Below are 18,182 nucleotides of genomic sequence, written 5' to 3'. Positions count from 1 at the left end.
ATTTTCTCTAACTTTTTAAATAAAGTTTGAGCTCTGAAGGTAAAATCTCCTCAGTCTTTTGGAATCTTATTTGACTTAGTATCTGGATGCTACCCTCACCTAAAATATTTAATTTCATGTTAGGAAATAACAATTGTTATGTTATTAGCTTTTTAAATTTCAAGAAAAGTGGTATAATTCATATGAACATTCCCTTAGGTATAAAGCATGACAAAAATAAATAGACATCAATTGTTATATTGATGGTCGCTCGAAGTGGTGATATTTCCAAATGAGTCATTCTCAACATGTATTCATTGTTGTTATTATTATTAATAATAATAATTTTTATAAGGTGTTCATCTTTTATATTCCCTATCCCAAACTGGAAAACAATATATATCTGATTTTGGCCATTTATAAAAATTTTTAAACAAACATTTCTTCCAGTAAGCATAATTCTCTAAGAGTGAGCATATATAAAAATATAGTAAGCCACTTTGTGACAGAAACATGCTAGTCGATGGCTTTTAAAAAGAAACCAAAGCTCTTCTTTCCTTTTCTACCTAAACATTGCCCACTGGGGAGAAGGGCATGTTCCTGAGAGGTGATGACATCTCTACAAGGGGCCTCCTCTTGGAAAGCTGGCCCTGTGTTAGTGTGAGGGGTTGGAGTCTGAAGGGGCTTAGGCAGGAACCCACTACAGAGAGTCAGCTGATGTCTAATTTTGAAGCCTAACAATGGCGTTGTGGGCCCCACAAAGGGATGGCTCAGAGAGTCAGTGCCCAAGTGAAGTGACGAAAGCATTCAGCAAAGAACAGCCCAGGAGAGGTGGGGAAGCTCAAATAAGGTAGGGACTGTGTCCACAAGCAGGGGTGAGGGTTTGCTGGACGCAGTTGCAGTGATTTAAGCATCTGCATACAAGGTGCCAAATCATGATATCAGACCAGAGCAGGGTAAAAAAGGCATCTCTTACAGGTGGGTCATCTGGAATGAAATGTTTGAACCTAGAAAGGATGAGAAATATGTCTACTGGGAGGTAAGGGTGGAGCAGATGGCAGAAATGACCAGCATATGGCTATGTCAAAGTACTACACAGTACTTTTTTTCAAAGAGAGGATATGCACAGGAGCTTTTTCAGGTTCATTTCCTAAATTATAGAAATAAAAGGAGAAATATTTATTGTTTTTAAGTATGCATTATTTGTGAAGTAAGCATATTGTTTATGTAGGATAAATAATCTCTACCTTTAAGTACATAGAAGTTAGTACTACACTTTTCAAAGTATATTAGATCAAATTCCATGGTGTCATATAGATGGCATATCCAACTCTGCAATGGTTTTCAAACATATTTCTTTAAGCCATACAAGTTTTTATTCAAAAGAACCATTTCAGTAAGCATCGTAAGTAAATCAATAGAAGGCCTCCTCTTGTTGAAGTCCAGAGGTTTTCAATCCTAGTCAAGATTAGATCTATCTGGGAAGTGTTTATGCCTACACACACTATCAGAACAGACCTTCTGGCATGGGGCTCAGGCATCAATACATCTTAAACATTTCCCAGACAATTTTAATATATATCCATCAATGAGTTGCATTGTAGTAGTTGATGAGAGAACACTATAGTATGAAGAATGATTGAATGAGTGATACAAAAAGATAGGAAAGCAGATGACTAATGAAATAGTCCTAGACATGGAATTCAGTTTTAATGAAGTTCTGAAACAAATATTTTATTTATGATACCTATATGTTTCTATGTAATCCATGAACATATTGGGTGTAATACAACTTTATGGCATTCCAAAATCACAGACGGATTTTAAGTGCATGTGTTTAAGAACCTGGAAGTAAAAGACAACTTTTAATGTGTAACAATGCAGAGATAAAGCAAGATCAACAAATTAATTGAACCCCTCTTCTGCTTCTAAATGATTCTAAGAAAATTGATAGGTAAATTGTCATGAAATATTATCCACTTCCTGTTTAAACCCCTGAATGCTTAATAGAGCTATGTCAAGTAAATTTATGGTCAAATGTTCCCTAAAGAGAAGTTAGATAAAAGAGGATAAATAATGAGTCTTTAGAGCCAGGCTTTTATAAGAAATAATCATAGTAAATTAGATACAAATACTTCCCAACAATAGCTGTATTATTAAAATTTTAGAAGATAATCTTGAGAATCTATTTTTAAAAGTCTAGGAAATGCTATTTAGAAGGATCAATAAAAATGGCTATACCTGTTTTATTCTTAATTAGTTTCCTTTATTCAACTTTTAATTTTTGCTTTGGTTATATAAATTAATAATTTTCTTAAGTCATAATGTAGTAAAAAATTAAAAGCATCAATTTTAGAATAAGATAAGCTTGGGTTTGAATTCTGAATTGTAGCTCTGCCATTTTGAATTTGTGTGCTTTTGAAATGGTATTTGATATTTCTGAGCCCAGTTTTCTAATCTGTAAAATGGTGTTAAACTTGGTACTAGTTCACAGGATTGTTGCTGAGACTGAATTAGTTGACATATGTAAAGTGCCTAAAATAGTGCCTAAAACATCATCACCTTCAATAATTGTTATGCTATTATTATGGTACTTATTTAACATGTGAATAGTGTAATTTGGTGGAAAGCAATGAACTATATGGGATAGTATGTTCTAACAAAGTCAACAAAGAAAAACAAACTGATAGAAATAAAGGTTCCTTATTCAGTGATCATATAAGTTCTAGGGACAGAATTTATTCCATAGATCTTTTAGATCAATTAAATTTTTATGACATTATAAAAATTAGTATCTATCATTGGCACAAGATTAGAAAGCAGCCCAGAAATTATAAGGTTGAGGGAAATTGATCTTGAGTATTTAAAGCAGCAAACATTTGGGGAACTGAACTCCCATGAAACCTTCTCACCAAATTCATAGTACTGTCATTGCTCGGTCTTATGTAAGACACTAAAAAATTTATATTGCCATTAAAACTTTACTTTAAAAAATTTAGCTACTTCTAATGTTGATTTAGCATGTTGCCACTATAAGTTAGTTTTGTTTATATACATTTAGCACTGTCTGTGCTAGATGTTGTTTAAAAACAGAGAACAAAACAGATGAATCTTTTCTCTCATGGGCTTGTAGTCTTACTAGGTAAAATAAGTGTTAAAAAGATCACTGACTGACAAAAATAAGTCTGAGTACCTGTCTTAGCTGGATTATTGTTTTTCTTTTCCCTTTTGTCAGTTGAAGAGATAAAATCCCCATTGAGGACCTTAATGAAAAAAATATACTCAAACCCATCTGAAAATCTGACACAAAGGATTCTGATCAACCATATTCCACAAATGAACTTGTGATTAAAAAGTCAGAGGTCTGAAAACATAACCACTGTCTTGTCTATAGCTCAGTGCTCATTTAAGTAAGTGCTGTGGTATAGATTCAACTCAACTAAGGTAGAGAACACCCAATCAGCTTTCATACACAGGTGCTATAAACCTGTATTTTGATGAGGCCCATCAATTACTCAAGCAAGAAAGATTCTCAAGGGTATTATTAGAGAGAGTGGGGAGAAAGAGATGAGAGAGCAAATCGTTTCTCTATTAGAAAAGTTCAGGAAACAGACTGCTCCCTAAATTCAGTTTGGAAGTTTAATGACAAGGTGGTATCAAAATAAAACTTATACTGTACAGAGTTAAAGAAAAAGTATACTGGAAAAAGTTAAACAGTAAGGATGACATTCATGAGTTCAGCCTGAACTCAACTCTGCTGCATAAGGGTGGGGGAGATTTTAGGAGTTGAGGTGAGGGATTAAAGGCCATCAACATTTGCTAGTTGGTCTTATTTAAAGAGGTATTTTCACAACATGGGGCAAGGTGTCCACTGAGATTAGTTCTTTCAGAAACTAGGAGGAAAAAGCTTAATGATTTGGTTTGAAAAGTATGAGCCCCAGGTCCTTGAGAAAGACAGTCCTGGGTTGTAGAACTGGCAAGAGGCTTTTTAAAAGATGTGTATCTCAAAAGGGTTTAGAAAGAATTTGTAATTACAGGTTTTCTAAAGTAAATCCTCCAAAAGAAGGGAGATCAGGGTCCTAGAGGGAGAAAGAAGGTTATCTAAAGTTTCCTTAAACTGAGAGAAACACTAAGGTTCTCTTACAGGGCAATGAAAAAGCAGAACTTTAACAGCAAAAGACTCTCCCTTTGTTGGGATACTGCAAGAAAACTCTCCTAAATCCTGATGGTAGCAATTTTGTGAAGTCAGAGATTCATGATTATAGTTTAAAACTTAATCAGATCAGCCTTAAAGCATTTAAAACAACCAGAAATTTACAATGTTTTGCCTCAGAGACCAATTTTTTTCTCACAAACACAAAAGGGACATCTAAAGCATCCCATTTTAATGAAAGGAATTATAAAACAAGGTCTTGCTTAAAAACCCTATATGAACATCTGAATTTAAAATAATGTATTATTTTATCATGTCATAGTTCACCATTATGCAAATTGGGTATCAAAATTGAGCTCTAAAAGATCATTTTTGAACATTTCACAAATGATTCTTATCCCTCATGTGCAATAGAATCACGGTTGAAGTTTTTATTTTACTTATTTATTTTTAATTTTTCACTTTTATTTGACTCACTATATCCAAAACATAATCATTTTGACATGTAATCAATGTAAAAATATTAACCAGTTATTTTATATTCTTTTTAAAAATTTTCAGACTTCTGGCCAAGATGGAGGCTTAGACAGACATGTTGCGTCTCCCTCCACAAATAAGAAGGAATACAACTACTTCAAAACTAGAGACAACCAGAAGTTCCAGAAACTCGAGCTGCATGGAAGCCTAAGAAATAAAGATATAAAGAAGAAATACTCGTCCAGACAGGTAGGAGGGGCAGAGATGGGGCAAAGAGGATGCGGTGTAGTGGGGGGAGTAGCAGTAGCAGTGACAGGCAAGCGGAAAACGCAGTCACACATTTTAAAAAGTAGAGAGGGACACCTGGGGAGTGCTCCCAGCACCAGACCAGATCACACAGCTCATGGTTCCAGTGACAGGGAAAATAAAACTTCATTGCTTCTAACTGTGCAAACCAGTGGGTGTTGGGGTGGAGGCAGGCTGCTGGTGTCTCAGCAGAGTCTGCTTGTTTAAAGGGCCCCCACAGTCCTAGAACATCTGCAGATGTACCCACTCTGGGAACAACGGCCAAGGCAACAGCTAGAGAGGCACAAGTCCCATATGGGAAGCAGAAAAAGTACCAGGAAAATGGACAAGTGCTGAGCAAGCAGTACTGTTCCCTCTCAGACCCCTCCCCCACACACAGCGCCACAAGGTGGTGAAACGGGTTGCCCATACTGACGAATACCTAAGGCTCTGCCCCTTACAATGTAACAGGTGAAACAGATCTACATAAGACACAGGTAAATAAACACAGGAGCCTGCAAGATGAGTAGACAGAGAGGTATGGCTCAAAAGGGGGAATGAATCAAGGTTCCAGTGGGAGAACTAAGTGATGAGGAGATAGTCAACCTAACAGACAAGGAGATAGACAATCTAATAGATGTAGAGTTCAAAACACTGGTGATAAAGATGCTCAAAGGCTTCACAGATATACTTAACTACGGCAAACGCATAGGGAAGAAGTGAAGGCTATGCTAAATGAAACGAACAACAACAACAAAAAAAATCCAGACAAAATCAATGGTAAAAGGAAGGAAACCAGGGTTCAAATCAATTATTTGGAACATAAGGAAAAAAACCCAAAACAAAACAGTCAACCAGTACAGAATGAGGAAACAGGAATTGAAAAAAATGAGAAGAGGCTTAGAAACCCCTGGGTCAACTTCAAGCATACCAACATCTGAATCATAGGGGTGTCAGAAGGAGAAGAGGAAGAGCAAGAAATTGAAAGTTTGTGTGAAAAAATGATGAGAAAAAACTTCCCTAATCTGGTGAAGAAAATAGATATACAAGTCCAGGAAGCACAGAGAGTCACAAACAAGCTAGACCCAAAGAGGACCACATCAAGACACATCATAATTAAAATGCCAAGGTAAGGGATAAAGAGAGACTCTTAAAAGCAGCAAGAGAAAAGCAGAAAGTTACCTACAAAGGGGTGCCTATAAGACTGTCAGTTGATTTTTCAAAAGAAACTTTTCAGGCAAGAAGGGACGGGCAAGAAGTATTCAATGTGATGAATAGCAAGGACCTACAACCAAGATTACGCTATCCAGCAAAACTATCATTTAGAATGGAAGGGCAGATGAAGTGCTTCCCAGATAAGGTAAAGCTAAAGAAGTTCATCATCACCAAGCCATTATTATCAGGTTGGTGCAAAAGTAATGTCCAACTTTTTAAAAAGAAAATTTTAGGTAGTATTTATTAAATTTGTGCCTCTTCTTATAATTTTTTGATGTCACAGTGACTAATTTATATCTTATTTTTTCAGATTATTGAAGTATTGTTCATAATCATTCACAATATTAGCACCCATGTTTGTTTCATCTAAAGACCACATTAGAAATGTTTTATTCTATGAGTTTCATAAAGATGCCAATGCAAGTACAGCAGCAAAGTCTATTCAGAGCACTTATGGAAATGATGCAGTGACTGAAAGAAGTTGCAGGAGGTGGTTTTCCCATTTCTGAAATGGAGATATCAGTTTGAAAAATGAGCCAAAAGAGGGTCATTTAAAAAAACTTCATTCCAAAGTGTTGGAAGCTGTTGTCACAGAAAACCTCACCATTACCTCTAGGAAACTTGCAGAACAATTTAATGTAACCCATACAACCATGCTACGCCAACTGAAAAGGATCAGAAAGGTTTCAGTAGTTGGAAAATGGGTGCCACACAAACTGTCTCCAAAGAATCTGCAACAGACTGTTGCTTGCTGTGAATCATTGCTTTTGTGACGCCTTCAGGCAGCATTTTTAGGTAGACTTGTTACAGGCGCTGAGAAGTGGATCCTTTATCATAACGTTAAATGCCACTGATCATGGATCAGTTGAGGAGGAAGAAGAATTCAACAACCAAGAGGAGGACTTCATCTAAAGAAGATCATGTTGAGTGTATGGTGGGATATGGAAGGAATTGTCCATTATGAATGGTCAGACAACAATAAAACAATTACTGCTAATTGTTACTGTGAACAACTTTATAATTTGAAAGCAGCTTGAACTAAAAGTGACCTTCCTTAGTAAACAGAAAGGGTTTCATCTTCCATCACCATAATGCTCATCCTCACACAGCTCGACTCACCAAAAATTTCTTGAAAGAGCTTGGTTGGAAAATATTGCTTCATCCTCTGTATTCTCCTGACTTTGCTTCTTCTGATCATCACTTGTTTCAGGGACTACAGAACCATTTTGATGGTCTTAGATTGATATCAAGAGAAGAGGTTGAAATGAGTTGGATTCATATTTTGCTTCAAAACCTAAAGAATTTTACAAGCATGGCATTTATAAGCTAGTTGACAAATGTAATGAGGTTCTAGAAAGCAAAGGAGGTTATGTTAACCAATAAATATTTTCATAATTATGGACTTTTTCATTTTTAAAACAGACCTCAAAATTGGACATTATTTTTGCACCAACCTTATGTATGAAATGTCAAAGGGACTTACTTAAGAAAAAGAAGGTCAAAAATATGAACATTAAAATGACAACAAACTCACAACTATCAACAACTGAATCTAAAAAATAAAAACAAAATCCAACTAAACAAACCAGAATAGGAACATAATCATAGGTATGGGGATCATTTGGAGGGTTATCAGCTGGGAGGTGGGAGGGGGAAAATGAGGAAGTGGTTCAGGGATTAAGAAGCATAATTGGTTGGTATAAAATAGACAGGGGGAAGTTAAGAATAATATAGGAAAGGGTGAAGCCAAAGAACTTACATGCACAACTGACAGACATGAACTAAGGGAGGTGGGATTGCTGGAGGGAAGGAGGTTACTGGGCAGAGGGGAGCAATGGAGAAAAAAATTGGGACTACTACTGTAACAACATAATCAATAAAATATAATTTAAAAAATTTTCAATTACAGTTGATATAGATTTATTGGGGTAATTACATCTTAAGTTATAAAAATATCTAACCACTAGCTGTACACCTGAAACTAATATATTCTATATCAGCTGTAGCATTTGGAGCTTTTCAAGACCACAAATGTTAACCTGCCCTCACAGCCTTCAGAATGAGAATTATTAAAAGTGAGGTCAATTGTATTTAAACATGCTCAACCATGCTTTGCAAACCAGTATCTCTTTGGTGCTTCTAAGAAATAGAGAATCTTGGGCTTTGCAACATCTGCCGAATTGGAATCTGCATTTTGACTAGAGCTTGGTTGTTAGTATGCACATGAAGTTGAAGAAGCACTGCTTTACAGAAAGCTTTGCTACACTACCTGGGCAACAATCACTCGCCAAGTTAGGATGAACTAGCCTCCAGCAATGTCAAAGCAACCTCTCTAAAGATATGGCTCCTAAGTGTTCAGTGTTGCTTTCTATTTAAGACATATCTTTAGAGAAAAATTTTAGTACAGAATATTGAACCTGTAAAAACCAAATGGAAAATACAGAAAATGATGGTGGAATATTTGCATTAATATCTGGTACAATTAAAAAATTCAAGAATTTTTAAAAGTATATTTTATTGATTATGTTGTTACAGTAGTTCCAATTTTTTCCCTTTGCTCCCCTCTGCCCAGTACCCCTCATTCCCTCCAGCAATCCCACCACCCTTAGTTCATGTCCATGGGTTGTGCATATAAGTTCTTTGGCTTCACCATTTCTTATATTATTCTTAACATCTCCCTGTCTATTTTGTACCAACTGTTTTATGCTTCCTAGTCCCTGCACCATTTCCCCATTTCCCCCCCTCCCCACTCCCAACTGATAACCCTCCAAATGATCCCCATACCTATGATTCTGGTTTGCTTAGTTGGAATTTGTTTTTTTAAATTCAGTTGTTGGTAGTTGTGAGTTTGTTGTCATTTTAGTGTTCATATTTTTGATCTTCTTTTTCTTAAGTAAGTCCATTTGACATTTCATATAATAATGGCTTGGTGATGATGAACTCCTTTAGCTTTACCTTGTCTGGGTAGCACTTCATCTGCCCTTCCATTCCAAATGATAACCTTGCTGGATAAAATAGTCCTGGTTGCAGGTTGCCTTTCATCACATTGAATACTGCTTGCCAGTCCCTTCCTGTCTGCAAAGTGTCCTCTGATAAATCAGCTGATAGTCCTATAGGTACCCCCCTGTAGACAACTCTCCATGTCTCTCTTGCTGTCCCCAGGACTCTGTCTCTATTTTTCACCTTTGGCATCTCGGTCATGATGCCTCCTGCTTTGTCCCCTCTGGATCCAGCTTTCCTGGGACCCTCCGTGCTTCCTGGACCTGTATGTCCATCTCCTTTGCAAAATTTGGGAAGGTTTCCTCATTTTTTTCAATTCTTGCTTCCTCATTCTGTACTGGTTGACTGGTTTTTTCTTCCTTATGTTCCAAATCATTGATTTGAACCCTGGTTTCCTTCCCTTTACCATTCGATTTGTGTGGATTTTCCTTCGTTTCACTTAGCATAACCTTCACTTCTTATGTGTTTGCTGTCCTCAAGCATATCTGTCAAGCCTGTGAGCGTCTTCATCACCAGTGTTTTGAATTCTACATCTGTTAGGTTGTCTATCTCCTCAGCTATTAGGTTGGCTATTTCCTCCTCGCTTAGTTCTCCCACTTGAACCTTGATCCGTTCCACCTTTTGGGCCATACTTCTCTGTCTCCTCATTCTGACAGGCTCCTGTGTTTGCTTGCCTCTGTGTCTTAGGTAGAGCTGTTGGTCCTGTTACATTGTAAGGGGTGGAGCCTTAGGGATTAGTCAGTATGGGGCGACCTGTTTTACCACATTGTGGCACTGTATGTGGGGGAGGGGTCCGAGAGGGAACAATGCCACCTACCCAGCACTCGCCCCTTTTCCAGGCACCTCTCCCACTTCCACACCAGACTGGCACCCCTCTAGCTGCTGCCCTGGCCATTGTTCCCAGGGTGGGTGGGTCTGCAGGTGCTCTAGGGCCGTATGGGGCCCTTTAAACAAGTGGACTCTGCTCAGACCAGCAGTTTCTGCCTCCATCCCAACCCCCACTGGTCTGCACAGTCAGAACTAATGAGGCTTGATTTTCCCCAGTGCTGTGACCGAAGGCTGCAAGGTCAGGTGAGGAGCTGGGAACACTCTCCAGGTGTCTCACCTGATTTTTAAAAATGTGTGACTGTGCTTTCTGCTGGTCTACTGATGCTGCCACCATACCACATCCTCTCTGCCCTGGCTCTGCCCCTCCTCCTATTTGGATGAGTATTTCTTCTTTATATCTTTGTTTGGTGGACTTCCATGCAGTTTGATTTTCTGGAACTTCTGGTTGTTTCTAGTTTTGAAGTAGTTGTATTCCTTTTTAGTTGTGGAGGGAGATGCAGCGTGTCTGTCTACACCTCTGCCTTGGCTGGAAGTCTCAAATTCAAGAATCTTAATTAAGAATTTACTTGGAGAGAGGGAGCTGAAAGGGACAATTCACTGAACCAGGATGGAGTCTCCAATGACTCACTGTTTAACTTTGGCCTGGGGCAAGATACTTTTTTAACTTCTCCAAATATGATAAGGACTATTATTGCCTCTCTTAATAGCTACTTAAAAACAAATTTATAAACATAAAGTGACTTCTGCTCCTCTGGGGATAAACTATATTAAATTAGTAGTAGATAAAATAACATTTATTAGTTCACCACATTTCCCTTAAGCAAATGACAACACTTTGTGCTTAGCCTCTTACTGTTTATGTGCATGAGTGTATCTGAGGGTGTGCACAAATATTTCTGAACCTTAGTTTTAGAATGTAAAGGAAAAGGGAAGATAAATTTTTTCTTAATAATGATTATTTCAATATTGTAATTATATTTACCTTTCTGTGCTCTTTTTTAGCATCCTGATTGAAATGTTGTTATTTGTCTGGCTATATATTTTTAGCAAGTCAACAGGAGCAATTTTAGAATAAACTAACAAAAGTTTTAAAAATTCAAAGAACAAGGATTTATTTTGTTTCCATTCAGAAATCTAGGGAGCTGCAAAGAGTGATATTACCAATTTTGCAGTGAAAAAATGTCAAAGAAGTACCAAATTCATAACTTTTCTTGAATCCACTGAGCGCTGACACTGCACAGCAGCCAACTGGCCCTAAATCTAAGGAGAGTCAGGCAGGGAGAGAAAGATTGGATCAGTGGCTTTCTTAGGCAAGATACAGATAGGTAGTCAGCAATAGTGAGACAGGATAGTGAGAAGCTAGGAAAATTCATTGGCAAGTGGAATAGTAAAACTAAGACAGGTAGCTGAATACAATGGACAATCAATTTACAGTCAGATACAAAAGGTCACCTCCCTAGAGATAACACCTAGGCCTCAGCTGTGTTTCAGCTCCAGGCCCAGAAGAGCAAAGCCAGTACCAACTGCAATGACTAAAGACCCCCTTTGCTGTCACTGACCAATTAGAGGAGATCATGACCCTGAATGGGCACACCTGGAGAACTGATGAATAGTCTACTGAACGCTCCCTTGAGACCTCCCCTAAGATTCCCACCTTCAAGAGAGATAAAAGCCTCAAGACAAAGGACCAAGGATAAGCACTCTTCCTCTGGGGAGCAGCCTGTATCACTCTCTTCTTCTCCAACATCTTTCTTTACAGGCACTGGTCTTCTAAACACTAAGGCAATGGGCAGCAGCAGCTTGTCCCAAGCTAATCCCCTGATCCTGTCCCCAAGGCCCTTTTTCTCTGACTCCCCTGTGAGCCAAGGCAGCCCAGTCTAGGCTCTCCTGTTGCACTTTCCATGCTAAGCCCTTCCTTGTTTCATTGTCCTTAACTTTAAGAAATGTATCCTTGTGGTCACCTGGACCGTGCTGTGAAATCTTTCCTACACGAAGTCAAGAACCCATACCATACAGCTGGCCCCAGGCGGACCCACTCAGGGCCAGGCCCCTGTCCAGTAACAAACAATAGGAGGTCAGCTATGGTGCTTTGCACTCTGATGGGAATGCTGGTGAGAGAGGTGACCCCCTAGAGGCTATAGATATATGGAGTGTTCTCATCTTCTTGCAGGTTTCTCATCCACAAACACCAATACTATACACACACACACACACACACACACACACACACACACACACACACCAGGAAGAATTTTCAGAAAGTCTCCTTCATGATGCAGAAGAGAAGGAAGGGGCAACAGAAGTTCTCAGTCAGGGAGGAGAGGGGAGGATGCTGCTGAATTACTCACTCCATCTCTCTACTGAACAGTAATCTGCTGGGAAGACAGCAAACACTGTTGGAAATCCCTTGCAGCTAAACAAAAAGAAGAGGAAAAGGCTCTATTCCTAAGGGAAGGTAAGCATGGATATGGTATTTGTTTAAAACTGAGGCTTTATTAGAACACAGAATACCCCACCCCCACCTCCCAGGCCAATAGGCATAATAAAATACAAATAATCTTTCAGGGTTGGGAGGGGGGATAAATAGGCAAAATACAAACGATTTTTAGGGCAGTGAAAATACTCTGTATGGTATTGTAATGATCCATATAGGCTTGCCCAAGCCCACAGAATGTACATCAAGCTTGAACCCTAAGGTAAACTCTGGACTTTGGGTGATTATGATGCTCCAGTGTAGGTTCATCCTTGGAAACAAACATCTGTAGGGGCAAATGTAAGGGCAAGAAATAAATGGGAAATCTCTACACTCCTCTCAGTTTTACTGGGAACTTAAAACTGCTCTAAAAAATAAAATGTCTTAAAGAGAAAAAGAATCTTGTTAAAGACAGACCATCTGTGGCATGTAGTACAAAGAAAAGACCCAAAAGTAACAGAACAGACATTGAGGAAAAGAATAAACACAAAAACAAACAAACAAACAAAAGAAGACCTCTGGAAAATTAGTCCCTACTCTAAACACAAGGTCATTATTCCAAGGAATTTGAAGTCTGTGGTGCAATAAGGATAACCATAGCAACGAAAGACCCACAAACTAGCCCAACTCTAGGAAAATAGACCCATTTCCAGGTATAAAGCTACTCACCTCAGTCTTTATGACACAAGAAGACCAGCTTTTAGCAACAAAAAGTTATAGAGCATATAAAAAGACAAAGTACAGCAACATACTTCCAAGAGACAAAGCAATCAGGACGCTAATGTTGGAAGTATAGGACAGGAAATTGAAAATAATTATGGTTAATAGATTAAAGGTTTTTACTGATAAGACAGCATGCATGATGAAGTGGGGAAACTCAACAGAGAGATGGAAACTATAAAAAAGAAATCCAATCAAAATTCTAGAAATAAATAACACAGCAGAGATGAGGAATGCCTTTGATGGGATCCTCAGGAGATGCAAGGCAGTGGGAGAAAGAATTGATGAGCAAGATAGTCAATAGAAATCATACAAACTGAAGCACACACAAATCTGGGTTTGTACAGGGTACAAAAGGCACGAAGGGATGACACCCTTAGAATAAAGTCATTTGGAGAGAATTCATCACTGATAGTTGACTTTCAGGAGTATGCTCACTGAAATGAGTAGTCATTGGTTAATTAGAGAGATTTAAAACTAGTTCTAATGTTTACTTATTACCATGGCTTTAGAACAACATGAGGACATTTTTATAAATGATCAGTTCTCTGTATGATTCTAATTGCTGAGTTGGCCTAAAATTAAATAAAATCCAAATATACCTAAAACTATTAAGTGGAAAAATTTCTTTTTTGGTTTGGCATGGCTAATCTTCATGTTCTAACTGCTGAAAATTTTAGTGTTTTTGAAAGATAAAGATATACCAAAGTGGACTTCCATTGTAATAACATATTTTTAATTTTTATATCTTGGGTTTTTCAGCCTTCAGTCTCAGAAGATAAATTCTCTAATATTTGAATCAAATATTGTTTAGGATTTCTTGCCCCACTGCTGCATATCACAGGCTCAGGCAAAAACATTAATTTCTATAATATTATTCCAAAGTTACACAGTAATTTCTATTGTAGACATTAAAAATTAAATGTGAGAAGAAACAGCAAATGACATTGATGCATTCCTGTGATGCAGCTTAGTGTGTGGCATTTTAATTTTGAAAATATTGTAAGAGGGAGTTATGGGAGAATAAAAAGAATCTATTGCATAAAGAATTCATCTCAAGATAGTGTCTGTTTATGTGATTACTTTTGTCAGAAACTGTGTAATTGACAATAATTTGCTTGCTAATCTAATTAAACTATGAACAAATGGTGCAAGAAATTATGAAGAATTCTGGGTAGAGCCTTGGGCTCTTCTTGATGAATGTTACTGATAGTACTAAGCACATTTTCCTGAGTCATTATTTTATGTATTGGATGGTGAATGGAGAATCAAAAAATCATTTTTGCAGTAGTTACATGTTTAAACTTCCAAACAGCCTATTTGTGATTTAAAATAAGAAAGTGTTTAAGCTGTAATCAAAAGGGAAAAAATAAAAGCAAGGGGACTCAGGTAGCTGGCAAACTAGCAATGAATCTTGAAATAAGTCCTCACTGAAAGTGTCCCCTGCCTTCTGACCTTCCAGGCCTCTGAGTGTTTCTACCTGCCCCACCCGCAGGCTCAAACCAGTCTTCTGTCTCAGGCCAAGTGAGTCCTGCCTCAGAATAATTTTGCCTCAGAAGCCAGTTGCTTCAGAAGCCAGTTGGCTTGGCACCCAGCCAAATTTTTCTTTTCTACATGCTTAAAATGGTCATATTTTAAAGTGAAACATCACTACATGTCTGGCAAGCAGAAGTATATTTGGGAGACCACAGGACAAGCTATTTTAAATCAAAGTTGTTTCAGAAACTCTTGGGTCCTTGATTATTGTTTTCATTATTTTTACTCAAATATACGTAGATATGACCTTCCCTTTCCAACCCTTTTCACCCTCACCTTATCAGTATATTGTTTCTGCCATTTTATTCAATAAATACACATGGAGGTCACAATTTTTATCCAACACAGTTCTAGGTGCAGTGGTAGTCTGCCATATACAGAACAAATGCCTCCATTTTATTTTTTAAAGATTGCTAAATGTGTGGGCTTCTTGCAGCAATTTGTTACATATGCTTCTATTAACACTTATTTCTATTTAAGTATTTGTTTGCTGTCATGTAGATGTAAACCACACAAGAATAAGAATCATGTCTATCATTTATTTTAGCTTGTGCCCACCATAGTCTCTGGTATAAATCAGAGTGAAATAAACATTTGTAGAATTAATTCTTCAGTAGCAAGATCAGTTTCATATTCATCCTTGTTTCCACAAGTTCCAGTATATAGAATTCTCAATAAGTATTTAATGAAAACTTAATTAATTAATTAATGTACTTGAATCTCTTATTTTTAAACTAAATCTTTGGACCTTTTTTTAAAAACGTTAATTCTGACAATCTATTGAGTTTTTTCCACTTTGCTCCATAACCTTAAAATTGTTTCTAATTCACTTGTTTACCAAACCTGCCTATTTCCTACCTGAACTTTGTGTCTCTGATGTTTAGTCTCTCTTTTAGTAACCTGCAGCTCCTCTTGTAACTATTCTGAATTCCATACCTAACCTTTCTGTTCGGCTTTATCTGACTGCTGGCCGAGTCCCAGCATAATTGCCTCTGTCCATCCTGTGCTCAAACCTCCTGCTCAGGATGGTATCCTGTCCTGAATTTTGCAACTGGGGCCCATGTTCAAATATGGAAATAAGATAGCATTTTGTAACTTGTGACTTGAGTTTGGTTTGTCTTATGTTTTGATTGTACTCAATATTTTCTCCCAAATCCCCTTACTTCATTTTTTTCTTGTGGAAGGGCTATCTTTGCCATGAAAATAGAAGGTCCATCCATGGAGGCCCCTGATTGTGCTATCTTTATCTTTCAATTTTCTCTTCTCTCCCCTATGATCTTAGCATCTAGCTTAGTGTATTATTTATAATAATGTACAATTATACACAAAGTCAAAACTATGTAATAAAATGTACTACTATTACAAAATAGGCAAAAATCTGGATGATTAAACATTTATTATTTAACTTAACTGCTTTCAGATCCATGACTTGCTTATAAATCCACATTGTTAGCATCTAGTATATTGTCAAATTTGGGATAGGAAATTAGTTAGCACTTAAAGATATAACAGCCATTAAAAGAAACAAGAAGTGAAAAGTGGTAGATGAATGTGAGACAATGTAGAAAACCAACTTAAATTCTTCAGTTTAAAGTATGTGTTTCAGGGTAAATAAACATGAACATTTTTGCATATAAAGTATTTTGTATTGTGTTCCCTACATCATTCAAAAGCTAGCAGTCTTTTTTTGTTGGGAGGAGGGGAGAAGGGAGCATGTCTAGTAGTCACTATTTTAAATGACTTCAATAAATAAAAGAGGTATTAAATAAATTGTTTGATATCCTAAAAAAAAAGCAATATCAACTGTATAAAGCATCAAAATATTTATCCCCTGCAACTTCCTGCAGGATATAAGGCTATTTAGTCCAATAAAATGAGTTCAAAATTTTAAAGTTCCATACATATATCTGTGAAAATGCCTACATAAGTGCAACTGAGGGAGGTATGATCACAAATACATGAAAAAGAGCTGTGAGATAATAGTGAGCTGTGACTGTCAACACAGTGAAACTTGGTGTAAATATTATACTTGGGAAAGTTAAAATCACAAATCTTGTAGAAGAAATATACCACGCAATGTCTGTCATAGGTAAAACAAAATTTTGTTCCAATAGATAACATTCGCTTTATTAAGGACTAAAAGGAATTTCTATCTAATTCCACTTTTTCCACATTGCTATAGTATTTATAAGGAAGATTCTTTCTGAAGGTCTGAGAAATAATTTGACCTTAATTTTCAATGAGAGTTTAGAAAAATATCATGGACTGAAGAAAAAACATCCTGAGACAAACCATGAAATATTTCTTTTCCTAAAAAAAAATCACTGGAGGAGGTGCCCGTTCCTGGCCACAGTGCTTGGCAGAGCCTGCCATAAGGCCTTCCTGGAGATCCAGGCAGCTGCAGCCACAGCCCCCCAAATCAAGAAATTTGGCATCAATGGGATCCAGACCAAACTGGAGATAAACCTTAGATGCAAACTTATGAAATAATTTGAGTAAATATCCTATGGTATTGGATGCTTTAATCAAGAGTAAGAATGAAATTGATTCTCCCTTGACTTTTCAAAGATCATTCAGGGAAGGTATCTGTGGCTCTTGTGCAAGGAACATCAATGGAGGCAACACTAGAGCTTGCACCTGAAGAATTGACGCCAACCCCAAAAACGTCTCAAAATCTACCCTCTTCCACTTACGTATATGATAAAAGACGTTGTTCCTGATTTGAGCAACTTCCATCCTCAGTGCAGATCCATTGAGCCTTATTTGAAGAAGAGGGATGGACCCCAGGAAGGCAAACAGCAGTATCTGCAATCTATAGAAAATTGGGAGAAACTGGATGGGCTGTTAAGTGCATCTTCAGTGCCTGCTGCAGCACCAGCTTCTCTAGCTGCTGGTGGAATGGAGACAAATATTTGGGACCTGCGGTTGTCACGCAGGCCTATCACTGGATGAATGAATCCAAGAGACGACTTCACAGAGGAGCGCCTTGCCGAGCTGCAATACCCATTCTCTCCATATCACTGCCGCACCATCATGAACTGCACAAGGGCCTGATCCAAGGGTCTGAATCCAGGGAAAACTATTGATGAAATTGAGGAAATAATGGCAATCTATAAGGAAAAATTGTCAGCTTAACTGTTCTGATACTAAACGCGATTTGTAATCAGCTCAGCTAAACATATTTATGTCTCATTTGAGTTCCTTCAAGGTCTAGATTTTCCATGAATAAAGCATGTATAATAAAAGTTTAAAAAGTAACTAAATATTATTCTACCTTATTAACAAAAGAAATCACTAGATTCAGAAATCAATTAAATTGGATTCCTTAAAGTTAAGTATCTACTATCTCTTTTCAAAGGGAATTATAGATACTAAACAGAGTAGTATGTGTGTATGCGTATCTTCTATAGGTGGGTATAATTGGAAAACACTTTAGAACACTTATATGAGTGGTTTTTAAAAAATGCAATACCTTTCAATTATTACTAAAAGCTAGATGTACACAAAGAAAAGCAA

The 18,182-nt window shown here is 37.4% G+C and overlaps 1 pseudogene; it reads left to right on the top strand.

Annotated features, from left to right (window-relative positions):
• The first annotated feature begins 719 nt into the window (after positions 1–719).
• On the top strand, positions 720–17,801 carry LOC150007490 (succinate dehydrogenase [ubiquinone] iron-sulfur subunit, mitochondrial pseudogene; annotated as a pseudogene).
• Positions 17,802–18,182: the final 381 nt, after the last annotated feature.

Source organism: Furipterus horrens, unplaced genomic scaffold (genome assembly GCF_987537825.1).
Source record: "Furipterus horrens unplaced genomic scaffold, mFurHor1.1.pri manual_scaffold_6, whole genome shotgun sequence".
In the NCBI taxonomy this organism is placed as follows: domain Eukaryota; kingdom Metazoa; phylum Chordata; class Mammalia; order Chiroptera; family Furipteridae; genus Furipterus; species Furipterus horrens.
Note: the sequence above shows the minus strand (reverse complement) of the source record. Positions and strands in the feature narration are given on the sequence as shown.